The following is a 12,811-nucleotide window of genomic DNA, read 5'->3' as shown; positions in this document are numbered from 1 at the left end:
CTGGCTCTAGGTGACTGTGAGTGATCACACTTTCATGATTATATGGGTCGTGAAGATCTTTTTTATACAGTTCTCCTGTGTATTCTTGCCACTTCTTCTTAATATCTTCTGCTTCTGTTAGGTCCATACCATTTCTGTCCTTTATTGAGCCCATCTTTGCATGAAATGTTCCCTTGCTGTCTCTAATTTTCTTGAAGTGACCTCTAGTCTTTCCCATTCTATTGTTCTCCTCTATATCTTTGCACTGATCACTGTATTCTTTTGCAATATTGCATAGGAACCTAGAATGTTAGGTCCATGATTCAAGGCAAATTGGAAGTGGTCAAACAGGAGATGGCAAGATTGAACACCGACATTCTAGGAATCAGCGAACTAAGATGGCCTGGAATGGGTGAATTTAACTCAGATGACCATTATATCTCCCACTGTGGGCAGGAATTTCTTAGAGGAAATGGAGTAGCCAACATTGTCAAGAATAGAGCCTGAAATTCAGTACTTGGATGCAATCTCAAAAATGACAGAACAATCTCTGGTCATTTCCAAGGCAAACCATTCATTATCACGGTAATTCAAGCCTATGCCCCAACCAGTAATGCTGAAGAAGCTGAAGTGGAGCAGTTCTATGAAGACCTGCTAGAACTAACACCCCAAAATGATGTCCTTTTCATTACAGGGCACTGGCATGCAAAAGTAGGAAGTCAAGAAACACCTAGGGTAACAGGCAAATTTGGCCTTGGAGTACAGAATGAAGCAGGGCAAAGGCTAACAGAGTTTTTTCAAGAGAACACACTGGTCATAGCAAACACCCTCTTCCAACAACACAGGAGAAGACTCTACACATGGACGTCACCAGATGTTCAACACTGAAATCAGATTGATTATATCCTTTGCAGTCAATGATGGAGAAGCTTTGTACAGTCAGCAAAAACAAAACCGGAAGCTGATTGTGGCTCAGATCATGAACTCCTTATTGTCAAATTCAGACTTAAATTGAAGAAAGTAGGAAAAACCACTAAACCATTCTGGTATGACTTAAATCAAATCTTTTATGACTATACAATGGAAGTGAGAAATAGATTTAAGGGACTAAATCTGATAGACAGAGTGCCTGATGCACTATGGACAGAGGTTTGTGACATTGTACAGGAGAGAGGGAGCAAGACCATCCCCAAGAAAAAGAAATGAAGAAAATCAAAATGGCTGTCTGAGGAGGCCTTATAAATAGCTATGAAAAGAAGAGAAGAGAAAAGCAAAGGAGAAAAGGAAAGATATAAGCATCTGAATGCAGAGTCCCAAAGAATAGCAAGGAGAGATAAGAAAGCCTTCCTCAGTGATCAAAGCAAAGAAATATAGGAAAACAATAGAATGGGAAAGACTAGAGATCTCTTCAAGAAAATTAGAGATACCAAAAGAACATAAGATAATAAACCTCTGCAATATAAGATGTTTACAGAATGGAGGAAAAAAATCATGATTATCTTAGTTAATTAAAAAAAAAAAACACGTTGCAAATTTTAAGAACTTTTCATGACAAAAACACTCAGTATACTAGAAATTGAAAGAAGCCACCTCAACATAATAAAGGCCATATATGAAATTCCCCACAGTTAACATAATACTGAATGGTTAAAGGGTGAAAACTTTTCCTTTTATATCAGTAACAAGGTATAGATGCTCATTTTTGCCACTTCTATTCAACACAGTATTGTAATTCTAGCTAAAGTAGTTAGTCAAGAAAAAGAAAAAAAGATGTGAAATTTTCTCTGATAGCAGAGGTCGTGACCCTATATGTGTAAAACCCTAAACATTCCATTCAAACTTTGGAACTAATAAACAAATTCAACAGAGCTTTCTTCTCTAGACGTAAACAATGGCCCATCCAAAGGTTAAAGAAAACAATTCCATTTAAAATAGCATCAAAAAGAAAATTACTTGGGAAAATACTTAATCAAGAAAATGACTTAAACACTGTCAAGTAGAAACCATTATTGAAAGGAATTAAAGAAAACAAAAATAACTGGAAAGATATTTCATGTTCATGGATTGAAATACTTAGTGTTGCAAATATGTTAATAACTCCTAAAATAATTTTCAGATTCAATGAAATTCATATCAAAATCCTAATAACTGTTTTGCAAAAAGAAAAATCCATCCTAAAATTCATACGGAAAATCAAAAATATTATGGTAAATGGAGAAAAAGTTGGAAGGTTCACTCTTTCTCATTTCAAATCTTACTACAAACTACAGTAATCAAAAAAGAGTGTGGGAGTAGCACAAAGATAGAAATATTAACCAGTGGAATAGAATGAAGGGTCCATAAAGAATCCTTCAAATATATGGTCCAATGATTTTCAACAAGTGTTACAAGACTATTCACTGGATAAAGGAAAATATTTTCAACAAATGGTGCTGGGAAAATAGGATGCCTACATTCAAAACAATAAAGTTGAATGCTTATCTTACACCATATACAAAAATAAAAAAAAATATGGCTCAAAGAATTAATCATAAAAATTAAATATTAACTCTTGGAAGCAAATATAGAGGAAAAGTTTCATAACATTGGATTTGGAAATTATTTCTTGGATATGACATCTAAAGCAAAGGTAACACAAGAAAACAGATACTTTGGACCTCATCAAAACTAGAAAGTTTCGTGCATTATAAGATACCAACAGCAAAGTAAAAGGCAACTCTTGCTAAGGAGAGTATTTGCAAATTACATATATCTAATAACAACCAAAAAAAAAAAAAAACTATACAGTGGTAGGGATATATATATATATAATTATAATATATATATAATATATTATATTATTATATATAAATAATATATAGTATATATATGTGTGTGTGTGTATATATATATATATATATATATATATATATATATAATTGCCATATAGTTTAACATGATGTTTAATTTCATGTCAATATGACCAGTCTAAGGGGTGTCCAGATACCTGGTAAAACATTATTTCTGAGTGTGTTTTGTGAGGGTGTTTCTGGGAGAGATTAGTATTTCAATCAGTACATTGAGTAAAAAAGATTGTCCTCACTAATATGGGTAGCCATGATCCAATCCACTGAGGGCCTATAGAGAGCAAAAGTGCAGAGGAAAGGAAAATTTGATTTTTTCTTGAGCTGAGACACCCAACTTCTTCTACCCTCAGACAGCAATAAGTTCTAATGATTCTTAGGCTACTGGACTCAGATATGATTTAACACCATTGGTCTCTGATTCTTGGACCTTTGGACTCAGACTGGAACTTATACACATTGATTTCTATGGTTCTCAAGAATTCAGATTCAGATTGAACTATACCACCTGTTTTTCTGATTCTCCAGATTCTAGCCAGCAGATTGTGGGATTTCTTGACCTCCATAATTGTATATAAATATGAATATATCTTATTTTTTTTAATCTGGAGAACTCTGATACCAATTTGGGAACAAAGAGTGGTCCTACATGAATAAAATTTTAGGATTTGTTTTCTGAAATAATTGTGCAGTTTCTGGAATGAACTCTGTAATCTGATTATGTAACTTTATTTCCAGTAGCAAAAAGTACATGGATAGTATATGGTATGAACTATTTACATGGATACACAGTGTTGAATAATCCTAATCAACCATTTATAAGAAGCAAGGAGCTAAATGACTGTGATTACAACACTTTTGAACATTTTTTGTAAGATAAGGAATAAAATAACATTGATTGGTTACTCTTAAAATTGCTGGATAAAGTGGTGAAATAAAAGATGAGCTCAGGGATTCAAATTCCCAGGTCAGGAACACTATAAATCACTTAAGTGTTTTTGTGTGCACCCTGATGGAAAGTCTTATCTCCTGTAGACATAGGACTTAAATCTAACACAAAACCTCATCCTACAATTGGCTAAATTATAACACAAATTGAATTATCAGCCTCATACAGTGTCTAATCTTAAAGTGAGGACATTGATCAGGAAAGAAGAGAATCCAGTAAGTTGGGATGGGGAATATGGGAAGGCCCTGATGACGTTGAGGACAATGAGCCCTGAAATTGTAATATGTCTTCTGTACTAGTGAAAAAGGTCTCCCAACAGACAGCGGTACCTCCCTCTCACCCACAGTGATATCAGGTATTCTACCTTGATATGAGGAGATTAACTCTGTATTATATGAGGAAATAGTATTGTCTCCCTGAAGTGGTTAAAATCCAAGACAATGTTGATTTTCCTCAGGATCCACTCTAATTACCCCTCTTGTTTCTTGACCTATGACATAAGCACCAGAAGGACCCTAAAGGTGAGATGCAAACTATGACTAATGAATAGATGTACTACACTTCAAAATAACTATGTGAGTTTTCTAATTTATATAAGTAGAAATCTGGTGAACATGTGTGGGAATGAGTGTTAAAGGTGTAGGATAATGGTGGAAGGAATATAAATTTGGATTAGGATGAATTTATTCATACAGACAGCTTTAGAAGTTAGAAAGTGCTCTAATAGTTTCTTTGGTTGTTTGGTTGAAACAGGGGCCAAAAGATGACACACTGGGAACTGGAAAAGCCAGATGTCCCTTGGTTTAATATAGAAGAAGTGATTCAAAGGCTTAGGAACACTGGAATGTTATGATGGACTTATTGTTCAAAACCTGATCACCCACACTGGAAGGACCCAGAAGACATATTTTTCACTAATATTTTTAGGAAAAAAAATTTTGTGAGGTAAGACCCAGCATCCTTGATGAACTCTGTGGTTGTTCTTTTATGTAAATAAGACCATACAGAAGAAATGCCAGATATTCAATTGGAAAACTTAAATGTAATGGGAGTAATTGGATCCCAGGAAGACAGGGGCCAAACAGCCAGGACTCAGCCTCCAAAGCAAGGTGGATGTGGTTACTGTTATGAACAGCAGAGCCAAAGCAGTGATTTGAATAATCTGATTCTTGCAGACCTATGGCATTGGCTAGTTAATCACTGGGTACCCAGAAGTGAAATAAATAAGAAGTCTACTAAGTTCTTACTTGGTCTGTATAAGCAAAAAAGTTTTAGGTCAAGTGAATGAATGTTTAATTGGGATTATAAAAACACCAAGTCACAACCTCTCAATCAATTGCCAGATTTAAACCAGTTTACAGATTCAGATCCCCAGAATGAAGGGGAGGTCGAGTCTCCTAGGAAAAGAATCTTGGTACACTACAGCAAAATTATACTGTTAATCTTTATCCTAGACTTTCCAAAATGGACCTATGACATTTTACTAAGGTGACTATACACTGGGGAAAATGAAATAATCAGACCTTTTGAGGACTATTGGTTACTGAATTTGAACAGACACTGATTCCAAGAGAGTCAAAGTGTCACTGTGGTATTTCAGTCAGACAAGAGGTTTATGGATGCCATTTGATTAATGGATTTTATGGCTCAGGTGAATTTCACTGTTGGTCTCAGAATTCATTCTGTGATTATTTCCCCAGTTCCAGGATGGAGACTTGGAATAGAAATATTTAGCATCTGGCACCTTTAGCCTATTATACAGAGTGAAGTAAGCCAGAAGGAAAAACAGAAATACAGTATACTAACGCATATATATGGAATTTAGAAAGATGGTAACAATAACCTGGTGTACGAGACAGCAAAAGAGACACTGATGTATAGAACAGTCTTATGGACTCTGTGGGAGAGGGAGAGGGTGGGAAGATTTGGGAGAGTGACATTGAAACATGTAGAATATCATGTAAGAAACGAGTTGCCAGTCCAGGTTCGATGCGCGATACTGGATGCTTGGGGCTGGTGCACTGGGACAACCCAGAGGGATGGTGTGGGGAGGGAGGAGGGAGGAGGGTTCAGGATGGGGAACACATGTATGCCTGTGGTGGATTCATTTTGATATTTGGCAAAACTAATACAATTATGTAAAGTTTAAAAATAAAATAAAATTAAAAAAAATATAAAAAAAAAAAAAGAATAGAAAAGCGAGCAAAATCCAAGCAAGAAGGAAATGAATAATAGAGAATACAATTCAATAAAACAAATAAAACAATAGACAAAACCCAGAAACAAAACTACTTTGTAAATAGTAAAAGTGATAAACCATTTTCAGGAAAAAAGTGGACATCACTCCAGGTCTTAAAAGCATTAAAAGGTGATTAAGGAAATGCGTGAAAAAGCTGGCTTAAAACTCAACATTCAAAAAACTAAGATCATAGTATCCAGTTTCAGCACTTCTTGGCAAATAGATGGGGAAAAAATGGAAACAGTGGCAGATTTTATTTTCTTGGGCTACAAAATCAATATGGATGGTGACCACAGCCATGAAATTAAAAGACACTCCTTGGAAGAAAAACTATGACAAACCTAGACAGTGTATTAAAAAGCAGAGGCATCACTTTGCTGACAAATTTCCATTTAAAGCTACGGTTTTTCTAGTAATCATGTACATATGTGAGAGACCATAATGAAGGCTGAGCACTGAAGAATTGATGTTTTTGAATTGTGATGCTTGAGAAGACTCTTGAAAGTCCCTTGGACAAGAAGGAGACGACCAGTCAATCCTTGAGGAAATCAACCCTGAATATTCATTGGAAAGTCTGGTGCTGAAGCTCCAATACTTTGGCCACCTGATGCAAAGAACTGACTCATTGAAAAGGGCCCTGATGCTGGGAAAGATTGAAGGCAAGAGGAGAAAGAGGCAACAGAGTATAAGATGGTTGGATGGCATCACCGACTCAATGGGCGTGAGTTTGAGCAAACATCGAGAGATAGTGAAGGACAGGGAAGCCTGGTGTGCTGCAGTCCATGGGGTCACAGAGTCAGACATGACTGGGCAACTGAACAACAACAACAAGGGAATGTTATGAAATTTTTATAGCATTAACACACTATGGAATCTTAGTCAAGAAGACAGTGTATAACATCAATAAACCAAGCAGTCCTTTAATTTATCAAAAAGTAATTGAACAGTTAAAAATCTTCAAACAAAGAACACTTCAGGCCAGTATGGCTTCGTTACCAAATTGTACTAAATATTTGAGGAGGAAATTATAACAATTCTATACAAATATTTCTGAAAGGTAGAAGAATTAGGAACAATTCTGGGCTCATTATTCTGATACTAAAACCAGAAAAAAAGATATTGTGCACAAAGAAAACTATAGACAAATATCTCTCAATAAAAGATACTGAATCCACAACAAAGGTTTGGCAAACAAATTGAGTCAAGATACATGTAATAATAATACAACATGAACAAACTATGTCCATAGGAATGCAATTTGTCTCAACATAAAAAACTCAATTGATGTAACTTTTAAAAAAGGGAAGAAAATAAAAAGAAAAACCTTATGATCATCTCAGTATAAAAGGTCATATGAAAAGACTTACTACCAGTAACAATAAAAAATAAAACAATTAACAAACTAAAAAGAGAGGGAAATTTCTTACCCTGTTAAGGAATATTAATGAAAAACTTAATGCTAATATATTCATGCTGAAAGAATGCCTTCTTTTCCCCTAATTTTGAAAATAATAATGTCCTCTGTCATCACTTCTATTTAACTTTATAACAGAAGTCTTAATTAATCAGTTATAAGAAGGTAAGCAATGCAATAGTGAAATGGACATAATTGAACAAACTAAATAAATATAAATGACTGGCAAATAAGCACATGAAATATGCTCAGCATCACCAGTTATTAAGGAAATGGAAAACAAAACCACAAGGAGATACTCTCTGCATGTACTAGAAAACCCTAAAATGTAAAAGATTAATATTACCAAGTTTTGGGATGATCTGGAGGAACTGGGACTCTCAAATACCTCTATGAGAATGCATTGAGAATATAAAAGGGTATATTCAGAGTTTCACAGTTCCTTATATAGTTAAACATACAATTATTAGTGATCTTATTCCCCTAACTTAATCAGGATAAATGAAAACATATGTCCTCAAAAGGACTTGTAAACTAATGCTTATAATGGTTTTAATCATAGAAGGCAAAGGTTTTAAATAAACAAAATAACCATCAATGGGTAAACAGATAAATGAATTGTGCTATATCTCTATAGTGAAGTAGTATTCAGCAACTAAAAAGAGATTGACTGCTGACACATACAGCATGGATTAATCTCAGAAGCATTATGGTGTGAAAAAATCAGTCATAAATGTCTCTACAACATGTAAATTCTCTTAAATGAAATTCTGGAAAAACTAAAGATATTGTAACAAAACAAAAGTCTATAGTTAACAAGACATGAGTTTTGAGTGAAGAAATTGATAGCAAAAGAGTGAGCACAAAAGAAACTTTGATGGAAATGTGATGATGTGTGACTCATTGCATGATTGGATATAATAATGAAATTTCATGAAACTGTACACTTAAATTTGCTTGATTAAATTACATGTAAATTCAGTTCAGTTCAGTCACTCAGTCATGTCTGACTCTTTGCAGCCCCGTGGACTGCAGCATGCCAGGCTTCCCTGTCCATCACCAACTCCCAGAGTTTGCTCAAACTCATGTCCATCAAGTCAGTGACGCCATCCAACCATCTCATCCTCTGACATACCCTTATCCTCCTACCTTCAATCTTTCCCAGCATCAGGGTCTTTTCCAATAAGTCAGTTCTTCACAACAGGTGGCCAAAGTATTGTGGCTTCAGCTTCAGTATCAATCTTTCCAATGAATATTTGGGGTTGATTTCCTTTAGCATTGACTGATTTGATCTCCTTGCTTTCCGAGGAACTCTCAAGAGTCTCAAGGAACTCTGCTAAGTTGTTCTCCAACAACACAGTTCAAAAGCATCAATACTGCCATGTTCAGCTTTCTTTATGGTCCAACTCTTATATCCATACATGACTACTGGAAAAACCATAGCTTTGATTGGATGGACCTTTGTCAGCAAAGCCCCCATCATTTCTGTTCAAGACTATTTCCACAGTTTCTTAACTGTTGAATTACTTGTTAGTAAATTAAAGGACTGCTTGGTTTATTGATGTCATTTTTCTTCTTGACTAAGATTCCATAGTGTGTTAATGCTATAAAATTTTCATAACATACCCTTGTTGTTGTTGTTGTTCAGTCACCAAGTTGTATCCGATTCTTTGTGACCCCATGGACTGCAGCACACCAGGCTTCCCTGTCCTTCACTATCTACCAATGTTTGCTCAAACTTATGTCCGTTGAATCGGTGACAGCATATTAAAAGCAGAGACATTACTTTGCCAATAAAGGTCTGTATAGTCAAAGCTATGGTTTTTCCAGTAGTCATGTATGGATATGAGAGTTGGACCATAAAGAAAGCTGTGTATGCCCTCAGTTGCTCAGTCATGTCTGACTGTGATACCATGGACTGTAGCCCACCAGGCTCCTCTGTCCATGGCATTTTTCAGGCAATAATACTGGAGTGGATTGTCATTTCCTCCTGTCTGGGATCTTTCCAACCCAAGGATAAAACCCCATGTCTCCTGCACTGGCAAGTGAATTCGTTAGCCCTGAGCCACCTGGGAAGCCCATTATTCTATTATATGCCCACAGTAGCCTGGCAAGATAGATATAACACTGCTGCTGCTGCTAAGTTGCTTCAGTCGTGTCTGACTCTGTGCAACCCCATAGATGACAGCCCACCAGGCTCTGCCGTCCCTGGGATTCTCCAGGCAAGAACACTGGAGTGGGTTGCCATTTCCTCCTCCAATGCATGAAAGTGAAAAGTGAAAGTGAAGTCGCTCAGTCGTGTACCCCGCTTCGGGACCCCATGGACTGCAGCCTACCAGGCTCCTCCGTCCATGGGATTTTCCAGGCAAGAGTACTGGAGTGGGTTACCATTGCCTTCTCTGAGATAGATATAATATTATATACCTATTTTATAGATAAAGCAAATAGCACTTATGTACATTAATTAACTACACAAATTCACAGTCAATAAGCAACAGAGCCAGAATTTGAATGCAGATTTGTCTTCTACCAAAGCTCATGCTATAAATATTTCACTATCACATCTCTAAGAATATATTAAAACAGTGATAAGCATATATTGTATTAGTTAATATCAAGCAACAAAAGAAAAGATAATCTAGTCAAACAAAGGGGCTTTAAAGGCGTGATAAAGAGAATTGCATAAAATTATTGGAAAGCTTACTTATGGATCTTTTCATTCACTGCAATTAAGTTCTAAAGCAACTTATACCAATCTTCTCTACCATCCTATCAACTTGTTTCATAAGAGGAAATGACCACAAAAGCAACAACGTGTTCTTATATTTGTGTTTGTATTGTACACAGTATAATAGAGATTCCTTAACAAATGTTGAAGAACAACACTACTACAACAATTGAGACTAAGGATATATGTGCGTCTGTGCTAAGTTGTGCCCAACTGTTTGCGAGTCCATGTACTGTAGTCCACCAGGCTCCTCTGTCCATGGAATTCTCTAGGCAAGAACAGTGGAGTGGGTTGCCATTTCCTTCTCCAAGGGATCTTCCTTATCCAGGGATCAAACCCAGGTATCCTGCATTGCAGGCAGATTCTTTACTATCTGAACCACCAGGAAAGCCTTTTGTGTGTGAATATGTGTGTGTATGTGTATGTGTGTGTATTTATATATATATGAAAAAATTTCTATCAGTAAATGAAGACATTTGAAATAAATGATGAATAAAACTGGAATACAATTTAATTCATTTTCTTAAAAGTATTCAGATGGGAAAATGAATAGAAGAAATTTAGGTAATTGAGCAGAAATTAAATCTCTTTCATAAATAGCTATTAGCAAAGAGATAAGGTCCTTGAAATATGTGAACTTGCATAAATGAACTAATTCTAGTTGCATACTTATTGGATGTTAGGAAAATAGATTAACATATTTATTCAATCATTGGTATTCATTTAATAAGATTCCAGAAGAGTGGAAAATTAAAATATAGTAGTCTAAAACAGAATCTGAGTAAAAATAATAATGGGAAAATTGACAAGTGTCTCTCTGCCCCCTCTGCCATTATAAACTCCCTCTGTGTTCCAGTTTCATAAATGATGAAGGAAGAAAGAAGAATTTGTAGGGTAGTAAAATGGTGCTGCAGAGAATGCAATGGCACCCCACTCCAATACTCTTGCCTGGAAAATCCCATGGGTGGAGGAGCCTGGTAGGCTGCAGTCCATGGGGTCGCGAAGTGGGGTTTAACACTGAGTGACTTCGCTTTCACTTTTCACTTTCATGCATTGGAGGAGGAAATGGCAACCCACTCCACTGTTCTTGCCTGGAGAATCCCAGGGACGGGGGAGCCTGGTGGGCTGCCTTCTATGGGGTCGCACAGAGTTGGACACAACTGAAGTGACTTAGCAGCAGCAGCAGCAAAATGGTGCTGATGATGAGCTGGACTAGAGAGGACTACAAAATACAGAGGAAGGGCTACAAGACCTTAACCACAGATATCTATAACAACTGAAGAAAGTACATAGATAGCCATACTACAAGGAGGATTTGCCAGGACAATGTGCCCACATATAAAGAGATAGGCATTGTTTCTCAAGAGTAACAAGTACCCAATTACTTTTTAAGTTTTTTTTTTTTAAACTTTACAATATTGTATTGGTTTTGCCATATATTTTTAAGTTTTTTTAATCACAGATTGCACATTAGGCTCCCATGTAACAGTACCGTAGCCTATGACAAATTGCTTTAATATATTTCTTCTAAGATATTTTTCAATCCTTGGTATTTTGTATTCCTTCCCAACATATAAACCCTAGGGAAACAAATTGAGTTGTGAGTATATTTCTGAATAAGAGCTTTACAACAAAGAAACATCTATTATCACTTCATCAGAACTCGTATTTATGAGAGGATGAAAGTTACTCCAGTTGGTAGCAGGATGATCTGAATTAGCATAATACTGGTATCAGAAAATTTATAAGCAACATTTTGTTTAAAATATACAACCAAGGAGCACACATTTACTTTAAACCAAAATCAAACATAAGTCCTCCTTTGAAAATATGAATCTAGAAATAATGAATTTAGAAAAATAAAGTGTGAAATGAGTCTTTTGTCATTGGTGGCTGGAAGACAAAACTCACTACTTGTAATTGGGACCACAGTTTTAAATCACAGCCAGTTCTGCAACACATATCAGAAGCATTCTGAATGTTTATAGAGATAAAAATATGTCTGATATACTTATGTCCTCAGTTCAGTTCAGTCGCTCAGTCGTGTCCGACTCTTTGTGACCCCATGAATCGCAGCACGCCAGGCCTCCCTGTCCATCACCAACTCCCGGAGTTCACCCAGACTCACATCCATCGAGTCAGTGATGCCATCCAGCCATCTCATCCTCTGTCGTCCCCTTCTCCTCCTGCCCCCAGTCCCTCCCAGCATCAGAGTCTTTCCCAATGAGTCAACTCTTCGCATGAGGTGGCGAAAGTACTGGAGTTTCAGCTTTAGCATCATTCCTTCCAAAGAAATCCCAGGGCTGATCTCCTTCAGAATGGACTGGTTGGATCTCCTTACAGTCCAAGGGACTCTCAAGAGTCTTCTCCAACACCACAGTTCAAAAGCATCAATTCTTCGGCACTCAGATTTCTTCACAGTCCAATTCTCACGTCCATACATGACCACAGGAAAAACCATAGCCTTGACTAGACGGACCTTTGTTGGCAAAGTAATGCCTCTGCTTTTGAATATGCTATCTAGGTTGGTCATAACTTTCCTTCCAAGGAGTATGTGTCTTTTAATTTCATGGCTGCAGTCACCATCTGTAGTGATTTTGGAGCCCAAAAAAAGTCTGACGCTGTTTCCAATGTTTCCCCATCTATTTCCCATGAAGTC

Source organism: Bos grunniens, chromosome X, assembly GCF_055505025.1.
Source record: "Bos grunniens cultivar Pamir isolate PY7600 chromosome X, Bosgru_T2T1.0, whole genome shotgun sequence".
NCBI lineage: Eukaryota > Metazoa > Chordata > Mammalia > Artiodactyla > Bovidae > Bos > Bos grunniens.
The sequence above is the reverse complement of the archived record's forward strand: the minus strand, read 5'-3'. Positions refer to the sequence as shown.